At 36.4% G+C, this 15969-nt stretch overlaps 1 protein-coding gene across 16 annotated transcripts in view; it reads left to right on the top strand.

Annotated features, from left to right (window-relative positions):
• Csnk1g1 (casein kinase 1 gamma 1) overlaps positions 1–15969 on the top strand; it is a 175854-nt gene that overhangs the window by 29344 nt on the left and 130541 nt on the right. For 14 of the 16 annotated variants that reach the window (XM_074066200.1, XM_074066203.1, XM_074066197.1 and 11 more), the window contains one exon: positions 11186–11234. The exons of 1 other annotated variant lie outside the window; for it this stretch is intronic. The gene's annotated coding sequence lies outside the window, so the exon portion shown is untranslated. Of the gene's footprint in view, positions 1–11185; positions 11235–12911; positions 13027–15969 lie in introns of those variants that run through there. One more of the 16 variants, XM_074066196.1, reaches the window with a different exon arrangement.

Genomic DNA, 15969 nt, shown 5'->3' with positions numbered 1-15969 from the left:
ATAACTGTACAATAGTTCACAGTAGCATTATTCACATAGCCAAAAGGTAGAAACAACCCAGGTATCCATTGACAGAACAAAATATGGTTATATGCATACAACAAAATATTATTCAGCCTTAGAAAATAAATTCTGACACATGCTTCAACATGGATGGATCTTGAAAACAGTATGCTTAGTGGAGTAAGTCAGACACAGAAGACAGATATTATATGATTCCTCTTGTGTGAGATACTCATAGTAGGCAAATTCATAGGGACAGAAAGAAGGATGGGGGTTCTAGGGGTTGAGGGGACTGTGTACCTGTTGTTTAATATGTACAACAATATTTGGAATGATGAAAGGCTTACAGGTATAGAAAATGGTGAGAGTTACACAGAATGGTGAGTGTATTTAATGTCACTGAACTGTATATTTACAAATCATTAATCTGATAAATATTGTGCAATATGTATTTTACAATAAAAAAGGAAAAAAAAGTTAGTACATGGTTGGAAAAAATCTTACCAGACAAAGAAGTTGATGAGGTTTTACTTTTTACTTTTTGTATCATGTTTTGGTGAGTTCTAAATTTTTTGGTGGTGGTAGTGGAGTTTGAACTCAGGGACTCCTGCTTGGTAGGTGGGTGCTTTACCACTTAACCATGCCCGCAGTTCTCCAGCTTGTTTTTGACATAGCGTTTTTTTTTTTTTTTTCTTTTCCTTTGTGGTACTGGGGTTTGAACTCAGGGCCTGCCCCTTGAGCCACTCTGCCAGTCCTTTTGTGTGATGGTTTTTTTTCCAGATAGGGTCCTGCGAACTATTTGCCTGGCTGGCTTCAAACTGTGATTCTCCTGATCTGTCTTCTGAGTAGCTAGGATTACAGATGGTACCTGGCAACACTGGATTTTGAACTCAGGGCCTGGCAGTTGCTACTAATTTTTTTTAATAAGAGGTCTGCATTTGTATAATCACAAAGCCATATAAAACAATACATCTATAAAAGAAAAAGAAGAAATTTTAACTAGGAAGTCTACAAATTCTAAGTATTGTTTGTAATGTAACTCTTCTAAGTGGAACTTTTGGATCACTTGATTATGGTGATTTTCCCATAGGAACATGACTTAACCTGAGAGTTTTCCATAAAACTGTTTCTAATCTATGAGTAAATACAAACTTCCTCTTTAATAAAAGGTAGTTTTTTAGCCAGGTGCCCATGGCTCATGCCTCTGTAATCTGGCAGAGATTAGGAAGATCAAGGTTCAAAGCCAGCTCTGGGCATATAATTCATGAGATCCTATCTGGAAAACACCCAACAAAAAAGAGGGCTGGTGGACTGGCTCAAGTGGTGTCATGCCTGCCTACCAAATATAAAGCCTTGAGTTCAAACCCCAGTACTGCAAAAAAAAAAAAAAAAAAAAAAAGACCACATAGTTTTTCATTTGTTGAAGATATTTCCTAGTTTGCTACATCTGTATCAATTATTGTTTTCTTAATGTTTATTTTTTTATGTCACAATGTTGCTGGGGGTATATTGTGACATTTACAAAAGTTCTTACAATGTATCATAGTTGAATTCACCCCCTCCATCATTCTTCTTTATACCCCTCCCCTCAATTACTATTTTTCTTACAGTTTTATTAGAATACATTCATTGCACAGGGAGTATTCATTGTGACAATTCTAAATAGCCTTATATTGTGCATTGGTTAAATCACCTCCACTATCTCTCCCCCAACCCCTCATTGTCCCACTTAAAGCAACTGGTTCTATTTCATATATGTAAATGAAGTCCATCAACCATACTCCCTCACCTTCATCTCCTCCATTCACCCTCCCCTTCCATACCTATTTTACAGTCCTTTGATTTTTAATTCCAAAAGCAGTGTTCAAAGGGGTTTCTCGAAGTATCCCCATTGTGAGTATAATTTGCTTTGGTCAGTTCAACCCCTTCCATTACTCTCCCTTACCCTTTCCCTCCCACCCCCATTATTCAACAGGTTTCAGTACATATTGTTAGATCCTCTACCTGAACAGAGGTAATTATTTCGTTAATGTTGGCTCTCTATCACCCTTTTCCTTTCCCTCCTCCCCTGTTGTATGAATTATTATTTATTTTTATTTATTCATTGAGTTTTAAGTTCCTGTGTAGAAGTATGTGTAGTGCCAGTTACAAGTGTTGTGTGTTTTGTTTTGTTTTATAATTTTCTTGTAATTAGAATAAGGAGTGAAATGAGATGGATCAAACCTAGTTAATTGAGAACTTTTGTTAAGTAAACTTCAGGAAATTGGAAACAATCAATTGGCACAATGCTTGACACAGGACCTAAGTAAGACAGTACCCTCTGGTTCCATAGAGTTACTCAATCTAATTTGGTAGACAGATAGGTCATAGTTCAATTAATATAGTGATGTATATATGAAATAAGCTTAGCATTATGTTCATGCATCATAAACTTATCAAGTGAGTGCTGCGTGTTAGGCCCAATGTTGGCGCTGGGGATATAGTGACAAATAGGAAAGATCTGTGCCTAATTGAAAGAGCTTATGGATATCTGCTACATAAACTTTCATATGATTTTGTTTTTCCCCCTGGGGTTTGAACTCAAGGCTTCCTGTTCGCTTGGCAAGTACTCTACCACTTGAACCACACTGCTAATCCTTTTTTTCTCTGGTTATTTTGGAAATAGTGTCTCAGTTTTTGTCCAGACCAACCAGGACCATGATCCTCCTATTTTACACGTCCTGCAGTAGCTGGGATGACAGCCATGCACAGCTTTTTTTCCATTGAGATGGGGGTCTCACAAACTTTTTTGTCCAAGCTGGCTTGGAACCGCATTCATCCCCATCTCAGCCTCTCAGGTGCCATCCTGGTCCTATCCTTTTCTTTTTTTTTCTTCCTTTTTTGTTTCTGTAGTGAAAGTGAGCCACTTCACTTCTGTCTTGCTCTTATCCTTTTTAAAACGAAGTAACTAGAATAAAATGGAAAACAATAGAAATAAGTTGACACTCAATGTTAGAGGACCTTAAACCATGATTGTGTTGTGTGTGAATATCTCAACAGAAAAGGTTGAAATTTGAATTGCTCCCATTGGTGTTGAAAGAACTCTTTACTGCTAAGCTTGTAATAGTGTGTTTTTTAAAGTTATACTTAGGCAAAAAGTTGCTTATTAAACCTTAAAGTTCAAACCCTCAATCATAAAGTAAACATTCATGAGAAAAACATACTGGTTCTTTGAGAGGTAGTGTGAGAAAGTTAATGGAGAACTGAAGCCTGTAATTATTTGGCAATATCATTAGGATGCCTGTTGGTGTTCTATACCCAATTATGTTGTCTGTATGTTACCAAACTATAGTTATCAAAGCCTTTATTTAAAAATACTTTAAAAATAATAATTGAAGGAAGAATGAGGATTCAGGTACCTTGTGGCTCTTTATGCCAGTGAGAAGTGTTTTTGACTTCTCAATACTGGTTTCATCATGATCGTTTTATTATTTATTATTTTATTATTTGTATTTCTTGAATAGGAAAGAAAAGCCTTCTGTTCAGAGAATGTTATATTTTTGTTGTTCTTTTAGCATAAATTAGCTTGACAAAAATTTTAGTGAGACAGAAAAAGAACCCTTTTAATCAGAAGAAAATATATTTCTTGTGGTTCTCCTTGCTGTAGAGATGACCTATTTTTCATCTGTCGAAAGTATTTCTTTCCTAATAAACTTTACTATCACTTTGACTACAGAAAAAAAAACAAAAAGAAGAAGAAAAATATTTTTCTCATAAGTCTATGTTTGTCTACCATTTTCATAGAGTGTGTTCTGAAAAGGCAGATAGAAGTATTTGATAGAAAATTTCATTCTCAGTGTAGATTGTCTTAACTAAGAAGTGCTTATAACATAAGCTAGTGATTTTAAACTTTGCATTAATTCTCCTGCAAGCATCATCAGATAAATCAAAAAATGGAAATAATACTGTGATCTCTGGGCTTAGCATAAGTTGGAGAAAATCTTGTAATTAGGGAATGTGCTTTTTGGTGAATGTAAACTGTCACCTATTAAAGTAGATAAAATTTTTCAGTAGTTCGTGCTTTGCTGGTTTCATTGCCTTAGTTTTAAATAGAGATACTCTTAAAAATTAGTACTCTTTTGTTTTACTCCAGAGATGTACATGTTAGGATTTTTTCCCTCTTGCCCAAGTAATAATAGCTCATGTTTAAAGCTGAATGTGTTAACTCTGAAAACAAACTTCTAGCCCACTATTATCTATTATACTAAAATTTCAAAGTCTTATAAAGTACTATAAACTGTGCTCAGAACAACTGGTTATAATGTCCAACCAGTAAATAAGTATATTTATAAGTTGATTATATTTATAAGTAGCTTTTAAAAATTAAGCATTGGGCACACACCTGTGGTCCCAACACTCCGAAAGCATGTGCAGGAGTAGAAGGCCAGCCTGGGTTATATAAGGAGTCCAAGGTCAGCCTTATATACATAGTGATCCTGTATATAAACATGGAAAACTTAAAGCATTTCCTCTGAAGTCGGAAATGAGGCAAGTATGTCTAACTTCTTTCTTTTTTTTTTGGTACGACTTGGGTTTGAACTCAGGACTTTGTACTTACCAAGCAGGTGCTTTACCATTCAAGCCACACACCTCTAGTCCATTTTGCTCCGCTTATTTTGGAGATGAGTGTCTTGAGAACTATTTCCTGGAGCTGACCTTGAACCTTGATCTTCCTGATCTCAGCCTCCCATCTCTTTACTCTTAGCCACTATAGTGCTTGAATTGTTATCCAGAGCAAGAGAAAGAAAGAAAAGGGATACAAATATGAAAGGAACAAGTCAAATTATCCTTATTGACAGATGATATCCTATTCTTAAAAGATCCCTCCTTCCAAAACTCCTAAATCTGATATCCATTGTTGGGAAAGTAGCAGTATACAAAATCAACATTCAGTAACTTTTCTTTTTTTTTTTTTTGGTTTGGCAGTATTGGTTGAAGGGCATCTAGGCTGTTTATTCCAAAGCTTGGCTGTTTTGAATACTGCTACAATAAACATAGGTGTGCAACTATGTCTATTGTATCCTGATTTAATGCCTCAGCCCCTATGTTTATTTTTTTGAGGAACTCCTGCATTGGTTTCCGTAGTGGCTGTACTAATTTACATTCCCACCAACAGCATTCGTTTTCCTCCCTGCAGTCTCGTCAGCATTTGTTATTGTTTGAATTTTTTTTTTTTTTTTTTTTTTTTTTTGGCGGTACTGGGGTTTAAACTCAGGCAGGGCCTCATGCTTGCTAGGCAGGCGCTCTACCTTTTGAGCTATGCCCCTCAGCCCTTTTTGCTTTAGTTTGTTTTTCTGATAGGGCCTTGTGCTTTTTCCTGCCAGGGCCAGCCTCATACTGCACTCCTACCTCCACCTCCCACCTAGCTTGGATTATAGGAATGTAACACCATGCCTGGCTTATTTTCTGAGAGAGACTTGGTAACATTTTGCCTAAGCTGGCCTCAAATCATGAGCAGATTCTGTCTCCGCCTCCCAAGTATCTGGGAACCACCACCCAAAGCCTGAAAAAATCTGTAGTTTTCTTTGTTTCTTTTTCTTAATCCCCATCCCCAATCAGTAGCTTTTCTATATATCCAGTAATAAGGCTAGAAAGAAATTAGGAAAATAATCCCATTCACAATAGCCTCAGAAAAACAAATAAAACCTCAGAATAAATTTAAGGAGAATAAAGGCCTCTACAATGAAAAACTATAAAACATTTCAGAAAGAAATTGAAGACACTAGAAGAAGGCACAGGAATAGTGTTGGCATAGAAACAGAAACACACACACACAAAAAAGAAATTATTATATCATTTGCATGAAAATGGATGGAACTGGAGATCATCTTGTTAAGTGAAATAAACCAGACTCAAAAAGACAAATAAGGAATGTTTTCTCTCATATAGAATCTAGACCTAAAAATCAAAGCAAAATAAGAACATTAATGTAAATGGGAGACTGTTTTGAGGGGGACCAGAGAGAAGGGGGATAGTAAAAGAGGGTGATGGAGGAATGAACACGATCAAAGTACATTATATAGATGTATGGAAACATCATAGTAAGCCCCATTGTACTAATAATTTAAGCATAGCACTTTGAGTGTATTCTAGTGGTAGAGTACTTGCCTATATACAGGAGGCCCTGGGTTCAATCCTACTGTTTCCTAAGTATATAAATTTTTTTTGAGATAATTGTGTATTTCTTGCACAAGCAATACTCTTAAAGACTAATAAAAGAAATTGGATGTGGTTCATTTATCATCTCAGGCCACAAACAGTATGCAATCTTATGGCTTCTCACAAGTTTCAGTAATCAGCAGTGTTTATAAAAATACAGTAATGTAACTCAGGTGTTTGAGTCAGGCTGCCAAAGTGTTTTTTCCTACTGCTGTTTAGTTTTGTGATTTTATGCATCTTGGTTTCCTCATGTGACAGGAGGATGATAGCAAAATATTACTATCTTTTAGGGCTATGGGATTTAATGAATTAATACATTTAAAGCACTTAAAAGAGTCCTGGCACATAAATACTTAATAAGTTTTAGATGGTATAATTGTCAATGTTCTGTAGTGTGATGGATGTCTTAATCAAACTTAACTATTTTGAGTTTTTCATTATGTCCTATGAAAAAAATCTCCTGGGAAATGACTAGCTTTGTTTAAAACTATTAGAAGGAATCTGTATCTTTTGCATTTTTATGTAAGTTATAAAGGGAGAAGATAAGCAGATAATGCTCCTTTAAAGGAAAGAGGTAATTAAATATAACTTAACACGTTCTACCTAGACAGGTAAAATTGTATGCATGTTTAAATGTAGTCAATGATTAATGAATAATTCTTTGAGATTGATGATATGTTACATAAAAATAGAGTAGTACTTGTAGTGTATTCAGTGCTGTAGCAGATCTTGAATTCCAACTCTTCAGGTTACCAGTAAATTATCACACATTGGAACAGTGAAGACTCATTCATGCTGAAAGCAAGAGAAAGGTAAAAGCATAATGTGCTTTACATCATAATGATTAAAGTGAGTTCTGTCTTCAACTTTCAAGTAACTGTCTTTAAAAACTTGTTTTGAGTGTACCAAGTAAAGTATAGTATGTGCCTAAAAACAAAAAAACTTAGCTATTTGGGCACATTTGGGAGAATGAACCAAATTACTTTGTGACTAGTTCATGCATAAGACTAAGAAAAAGAAAAAAATATGGGTAGATCCATATTATAACCCTTACATGCTACATGAATGGTAAAAACATATTATGGAATAAGGATTACAAAAGGTAAAAGATATTTACTACTTAGGACAATTAAGAAAGAAGAATAAAAATACAATAAAATATTACATAAGCTCAAAATAGCCCTAGCAGGCACTCTGTTCCTGCCTTGTGTTGTTTATCAATAGCTTTGTGGGAATAGAGAAAGAGAATTGAGGCTTTATGTTCAAAGTCACTATGCCCCCAACTCCCACTCATTGAGCCTTCACCCCGTTTGTTGGCTTGCTTGCTTAAGCAGAGTTTAATGATATAGTCATTTCATATTCAGAAAGCTTGACCAACATTAGTATTTGGTCTTTTTTTTGAGACAGAGTCTTGCTATGTAGCCCAACTTGGTCTGGAACTCACTATGTATTTTAGGCTGGCCTCAAACTTGCAGTCTTCCTGCTTCACCTCCTTCCTGTTTGCTGGGATTACAGATGTTTACTTTCATGCCCAGTTAAGAGTATTAATGTCTTTGACCTGTTTTTTTTTTTTTTTTTTTGGGCGGTACTGTGTTTGAACTCAGGGCCTCAAACTTGTTAGGCAGGCGTTCTACCACTTGAGCTACTCCACCAGGCCCCTTTTTTGTGTGTTGGGTATTTTCAAGAGGTGGTTTTGAACTGCAATACTCCTGATCTCTGCCTCTGAGTAGCTAGGATTGCAGGCGTAAGCCACCAGCACCCAGCTTGACCAGGCACTTTTAGCTGAAATTTACAGTGACAGTGTCTTTAACCTAGTGCAGTATCAGAAGTAGCAACATTTATGGCCAGTAGCCCATGACAGTGTCATGTGATATATATGTAGCCTTTTCCCTTTATATTATAAAGCTATCTGTCATGTAAATGCTTTAATTATCTCAATGTGGAATAAGTTTTTATTTTGAAAGCTCCTCATTTCCTTAGAATAATACATTAAATTGTTCCTTTTTTGGCTTTGAAATTGAGAATGGGAATTTTCTCTTGAATAGAAATGAATTAAATTTATCTCATTAACAATATTTGTCATGCTGTTCTGAATGTCTCCATATTAAGCATAATTATTTCAAACTCTCACTTTTCATGTTGAGATGTTTTATTCCTAGGGGAAGAAAGTACTTTTTAGTTCAAATGAGCCTTTTCTTATTGTTTTGTGAGTTCCCAACATTGTGTGTGTGTGTGGCAGGGGGGTGGCGGGATACTGGGGTTTGAACTTAGGGTCTCACACTAGGCAGGTAGTCTACCACTTGAGCCATTCCATCAACTACCACCCCCTCCATCCTTGTTTTTGACTTTATAAGCCACATTTCACTTTAAGTATTTTATTTTTAGGTTTTATGTATCTTTTGAGATGCAGTCTCACTGTGTTGTTGCCTAGACTGGACCTTAACTGGGTTTAGACAGTCCTCTTGCCTTAGCCCCCAAAAGTAGCTGGAAGTACAAGTGCATGCCACTGTGCCTGATTTTAAAAACTTTAGACTATAGATTGCAACCTGGTGACTTTTGCAGTATTTAAATTTTTAAAAAATTGCCAACATGTAAAAACTGGGAAATTTTATTAAAATTTCTGAAAAATCAGATGTGATAACATTGGGCCCATATTCTTACATTATAAAACTCAGCATGAGGAGAGAACTGTGCCCTTTAGGTGAGACACTCACTATTAACTTTACCACTATATACTTTTCCAGGAGTCACTGCTTCTTATAATTCAATGTGATCCTTCTCAGCATTGCAACCTGTCCACTCATGAGTATGTTTCTTGACATGTACTTATATCAGTGGAATTATCTGGAGGATAAGAAAAAAAGGCCCTGGTCTATTTATGCATCACTCATTCTTTTTTAAAGTTTCCAAACAGAACTTTACTTTTATGTTTTTATTCAAGGAAAAGGTATTACATTTTACAACTGCAACATAAATATGAGAAGAAAAACATAAATTCTTGAAACAAGTTACAATAATTTAAAAACCCAAATAAGTATTACTTTTCTTTTTTCTTTTTGGTGGTACTGGGGTTTTAACTTGGGGCCTCATGCTTAGTAGGCAGGTGCTCTACCACTTGAGCCACTCCACTCCTTTTTTTGTGTTAGATTCTGAGCTAGCCTTCAACCTTAATCCTCCTGCTCTGTCTCCTGAGTAGCTAGGATGAGCCACTGGGGCCTGGCTATATAAGGGCTTTTATTTATTTGTTTGTTTATTTTTGAGATGAGGTCTTACTTTGTAGCCCAGGCTAGTCTTCTGGTTCTCACTAGTAGCCTAGTCTAGCCTTGAGCTTTTTATTCTCCTGCCTCATCCTTCTGAGTACTAGGGTTACAGATGTGTGCCACCATGCCCAGCAGAAGGCTATTTATTCTAAAACAACTACTCAAAACTTTTTTTTAATGGTTTCTTTTCTTTTTGGAGGTATTGAAGTTTGAACTCACGCCTTTCTGTTTGCTAGGTAGGGGCTTTGTCACTCACCCGTATCTCCATACTAAAGCCTTTTTGCTTTAGTTATTTTTCCAGTAGGTCTTGCCTTGCCTGGACCACTATGCTATGTATGCCTTCATTGTAGCTGGGAAGACAGGCACACACCACCATGCCAGCTTATTGATTGAGATAGAATCTTGGGAAACTTTTAGCAGGTTGGCCCCAAAGCACAATTCTCCTGATCTTTGCCTCCTCAGTAGCTAGGGTTACAGGTGCAAATCACTGTTCTCAGCTTTGTTTCTTTTTAATCGTAGAATCTCAGATTTTTATCTGTTGATATATTTTTTTATCCGTAGTACAAAATCAAATGTGACAGCTTTGATGAAGTAGTAAGAAGTCATCTCAGAATCTAGTGGGTTATTATAAAAACCAAACTTTATCCAGTTTCACATTAAACAAGAACCTGAATATATCTTTATTTATGCAAAGTAAATAGTTATCCAGGAAAGATGATGTTATAGGTACAGGTTTATGCCTCTAGTGGGTCTTTCAACCTTAACCACCCCCCCAAAAACAATATAGTATAACAAATTAGGTAACAATAGTAATAACCTTAAAGGAAAAGTAGAAAAAACTTGATTAGGTTGTGAAAATCAATAATAACCTAATTTTATGCCATAAATTTTGAGAATGGTCTTCTAGTTATAGTATAATTTGGACCAGATTGAAAAAAATCATTTGCACCTGTCCTTTCCAAGAGTACCATACACTTGTTAGAAGTACATGAGGTTTGAAAACCCCTGCTAATATGTCATAGGAAGAAGAAAAGTTAATTGGATGCATGGTTTGTGTTGAGACCACAACAGCAAGGCCATTAAGGAAACTATATATGATTTATGCTATTTATAAAAATATGTTATATAAAAATGCATGTTTTTCTCCTCCTTGATAAAGTGCCAAATACCACAGTTGGCTCACTTTGCATGAAAGAACCATGTTTCCTACATTCTTTGATGGATAAGATTTAGAGGTAAGGTCCAAAGACAAGAGAAAGGCTCAGCAGCCCTTATAAAATCACTTTTCAGCTGTGAAGCCACTGTGTAAGGCTGGAGCTCCCTGCCTATTCCTGTTAAGTGGTGGAAGGAATGAACCAATTAGAGAAGCTGATGAGATTAAATATTTATCAGAAAAACTATTGCGCTAGTTACAGTCTAAAATAGACTGAGTTTGAAATCTCTCAGTTCAAAATTCTATGAAGTTTTTACGTCTTTTAAACACACACACACACACACACACACACACACACACACACACACACACACACACAATTGTGACCCATTGAGAAATTTTGCCACAAAAAGAGGGCATAGATACACTACTCGAATGAGGAAGAACATTCATTTTGGGAAACAGAAGAAATCTTAAGTTTCTCAAGGACTGGAGAATTAGAGTGCCTAGCAAAAAAATTGTGGACATACTTAAAAACCACCACCCACATGTTTGTTTTTTATTGTTGCAGGAGAACATCTGTGAGGCCAGTATACTTTTGACTCAATGGAGATGAAAGGGTGAGTAAGCGAATGGGCAAAGAGCATTCTTTGGTTAGTATAGCAGAATAGAAGTTCGGGATTTGAATTTCTGACTGAATTGATTTGTGTGACCCAGTGACCATAACTTCTTCAGCCTCAACTTCCTCTATGAAAAGGAGTGTCCTTACTAAGGCAGATACATTTAGGTTGATTGTATTGAATAGGTCACATAGCACCTAGAGTTAATCACTTTAAAAAAAAAAAAGGTAGTACTTTTTATAAACTTACATCCCTTAAATATAAATATCACTCACTTGCTTAAATAATGTCTCATCGCTGTCAGTGACCTATAAAAGTACTGAACAAAGGACTCCTGCTACCTCTTCACCTTGCTCACTACAATCCCCTGTCTTACTGGTCTTCTTTCACCAAAAACCTTTCTTTATAGGCTGATAATCCTTCTGTCTGGGGGCTGTGCTCTGTTTTGACAAGGTTCTCATCCTTGAGTATCACTGTTAAAAATGGCTTCTTGTAAAGACCTTATCACTATCTAAAGTACTCCTTCTTTATTTTAAAAGCTCCTATAATCCTTATTTTAGCAATTCTGAGGTTAATTTGTACCATGGTCCAAATTTGTAGTTCGTATGTTTGTAATGTTCCTTTTACACTATAGGCTTTACAAACAGTGAATTTGTTAATGTTGAGTTCACTGTTGTAACCCCAGTGACTATACCAGTTTTAGGCACATAGGAGACACTAACTGAATACTTATTGATTGAATTAAGGCCACTTTGAATAAATATAGGTGCTTGTGTTTTTCTTTTTGACTTCTAGAAATGATTCAAATTTGTGATTGTCTCATTCTGTACGATTCATTTATATAGAAGTAACATGAAAAAAATGCGTATGTATACCATTTTCTCTTCAAAAACTATTCTTTTTTCTATATGCATTTTTATTAATGTATATTAATTGTACCAAGGGGTTAAACCATAGCATTTCAATCATGCATATATTGTACATTGATCAGATTAACTCTGTCTTTTGCTCTCGTTTCCTAATCTCCTCTCCCCTGGCCATTTTTTTTTTTTTTTAAACGTAAGTGAGAATTAGTTTATTACATAACATGGGTATTGAGGGAGTTTACATTCTCTGGTATATACATAATATGATTTTCTGTTGATACTGGGTTTGAACTCTGGGCTTCATGCTTGCAAAGCTGGTTCTCTAATGCTTGAGCCACACCTCCTGCCCATCCCCTGGCCATTTTTCAACAGCTTTCATGAGTTGCCTTGTGCCACGTTCACACATAGACAAGATGTATTTCAGCATTGTTTCCCTACCCACCATTCTGTTTCTTTCGCTACCTCAACCTTGACCCCTAGAAAGTTCCTTGATTGCAGTTATGTTTTTGTATATGTGTACATGTGTATACATGTTTGTGTGTATTTATATGCATATTTACATTTTATGTTTAGATTCAGCATATGAGCGAGAACATTGACATTTTTCCTTCTGAACTTGGCTTACTTTGTTTAAGATGATGATCTCCAGTTCATCCATTTTCCTTCAAATGCCATAATTTCATTCTTTATGATTAAATAATACTCTATTGTGTATATATACCACATTTTCTTTATCGAGTACTTGCTTGAAGGGCATCTATGCTGATTATTCCAAAGCTTGACTGTTGTGGATAGTGCTACAATAAACACAAGTGTGCAAGTATTTCTATTGTATACTGACTTAACCCCTTATCCCCTATTTTTAGTTTTTTGAGGAACCTCTATACTTTCCATAGTGGCTGCACTAATTTACATTCCCACCAACAGTGAGTAATCTTGCCAACTTTCTTATTACCTGAATTCTTTTTTTTTAATTTTTTGCAGTACTGGGTTTTGAACTTAGGGCCTCGTGCTTGCTAGACAGTCATTCTACCATTTGAGCCACTCTGCGAGTCCATTTTTTATGTTGAGTATTTTTGAGATAGCGTCTCTTGAACTATTTGCCCAGGCTGGCCGTGAACATTGATCCTCCTGATCTTTCTCTCCTGAGTAGCTAGAATTATAGTGGTGTCCAGCTGTTGTTTGAATTCTGTTTTTTTTTTATTTTTAAAATTTTTTTATTATTCATTTCTCCCCCCTGCCCCCACCCCCTCCCTTACCACCCACTCCGCCCCTCCCTCTCCCCCCAACCCCTCAATACCCAGCAGAAACTATTTTGCCCTTATCTCTAATTTTGTTGAAGAGAGAGTATAAGCAATAATAGGAAGGAACAAAGGTTTTTGCTAGTTGAGATAAGGATAGCTATACAGGAAGTTGACTCACATTAATTTCCTGTGTATGTTACCTTCTAGGTTAATTATTCTTTTTTTTTTTTTTTTAATTCATATGTGCATACAAGGCTTGGGTCATTTCTCCCCCCTGCCCCCACCCCCTCCCTTACACTCCACCCCCTCCCTCTCCCCCCTACCCCCTCAATACTCAGCAGAAGCTATTTTGCCCTTATTTCTAATTTTGTTGTAGAGAGAGTATAAGCCATAAGAGGAAGGAACAAGGGTTTTTGCTGGTTGAGATAAGGATAGCTATACAGGAAGTTGACTCACATTAATTTCCTGCGCATGTGTGTTACCTTCTAGTTTAATTCTTTTTGATCTCACCTTTTCTCTAGTTCCTGGTCCCCTTTTCCTATTGGCCTCAGTTGCTTTTAAGGTATCTGCTTTAGTTTCTCTGCGTTAAGGGCAACAAATGCTAGCTAATTTTTTAGGTGTCTTACCTATCCTCACCCGTCCCTTGTGTGCTTTCGCTTTTATCGTGTGCTCAAAGTCCAGTCCCCTTGTTGTGTTTGCCCTCGATCTAATGTCCACATATGAGGGAGAACATACAATTTTTGGTCTTTTGGGCCAGGCTAACCTCACTCAGAATGATGTTCTCCAATTCCATCCATTTACCAGCGAGTGATAACATTTCGTTCTTCTTTATTGCTTCATAAAATTCCATTGTGTATAGATAACACATTTTCTTGTTCCATTCGTCAGTAGTGGGGCATCTTGGCTGTTTCTATAACTTGGCTATTGTGAATACTGCTGCAATAAACATGGGTGTGCAGGTGCCTCTGGAGTAACCTGTGTCACAGTCTTTTGGGTATATCTGCAAGAGTGGTATTGCTGGATCAAATGGTAGATCAATGTTTAGCTTTTTAAGTAGCCTCCAAATTTTTTTCCAGAGTGGTTGTACTAGTTTACATTCCCACCAACAGTGTAAGAGGCTTCCTTTTTCTGCACCCCCCCCCCCCCCCCCCGCATCCTCGCCAACACCTGCTGCTGGTGGTGTTGCTAATGATGGCTATTCAAACTGGGGTGAGGTGGAATCTTAGTGTGGTTTTAATTTGCATTTCCTTTATTGCTAGAGATGGTGAGCATTTTTTTCATGTGTTTTTTGGCCATTTGAATTTCTTCTTTTGAGCAAGTTCTGTTTAGTTCACCTGCCCATTTCTTTATTGGCTCATTAATTTTGGGAGAATTTAGTTTTTTAAGTTCCCTATATATTCTGGTTATCAGTCCTTTGTCTGACGTGTAGCTGGCAAATATATTCTCCCACTCTGCGGGTGTTCTCTTCAGTTTAGAGACCATTTCTTTTGATGAGCATAAGCTTTTTAGTTTTATGAAGTCCTATTTATCTATGCTATCTCTTAGTTGTTGTGCTGCTGGGGTTCCATTGAGAAAGTTCTTACCTATACCTACTAACTGCAGAGTATTTCCTACTCTTTCCTGTATCAGCTTTAGAGTTTGGGGTCTGATATTAAGATCCTTGATCCATTTTGAGTTAATATTGGTATAGGGTGATGTACATGGATCTAGTTTCAGTTTTTTGCAGACTGCTAACCAGTTTTCCCAGCAGTTTTTGTTGAAGAGGCTGCTTTTTCTCCATCGTATATTTTTAGCACCTTTGTCAAAGACAAGTTGGTTATAGTTGTGTGGCTTCATGTCTGGGTCCTCTATTCTGTTCCACTGGTCTTCATGTCTGTTTTTGTGCCAGTACCATGCTGTTTTTATTGTTATTGCTTTGTAATATAGTTTGAAGTCAGGTATTGTGATACCTCCAGCATTGTTCTTTTGACTGAGTATTGCCTTGGTTATTCGTGGCTTCTTTTATTTCCATATAAATTTAATGGTAGATTTTTCAGTCTCTTTAATGAATGTCATTGGAATTTTGATGGGAATTGCATTAAACATGTAGATTACTTTGGGGAGTATCGACATTTTTACTATGTTGATTCTACCAATCCATGAGCATGGGAGATCGCTCCACTTTCTATAGTCTTACTCAGTCTCTTTCTTCAGAAGTTTATAGTTTTCCTTGTAGAGGTCTTTCACATCTTTTGTTAGGTTTACACCTAGGTATTTGATTTTGTTTGAGGCTATTGTAAATGGAATTGTTTTCATACATTCTTTTTCCGTTTGCTCATTGTTAGTGTATAGAAATGCTAATGATTTTTCTATGTTAATTTTATATCCTGCTACCTTGCGTTAGCTATTGATGATGTGTAGGAGCTTCTGAGTAGAGTATTTTGGGTCTTTAAGGTATAGGATCATGTCGTCTGCAAATAGGGATATTTTGACAGTTTCTTTACCTATTTGTATTCCTTTTATTCCTTCTTCTTGCCTAATTGCTCTGGCTAGGAATTCCAGTACTATGTTGAATAGGAGTGGAGATAGTGGGCATTCTTGTCTAGTTCCTGATTTTAGAGGGAATGGTTTCAGTTTTTCTCCGTT

This window comes from Castor canadensis, chromosome 2, assembly GCF_047511655.1.
Source record: "Castor canadensis chromosome 2, mCasCan1.hap1v2, whole genome shotgun sequence".
Taxonomy (NCBI): domain Eukaryota; kingdom Metazoa; phylum Chordata; class Mammalia; order Rodentia; family Castoridae; genus Castor; species Castor canadensis.
The sequence above is the reverse complement of the archived record's forward strand: the minus strand, read 5'-3'. Positions and strand labels throughout refer to the sequence as shown.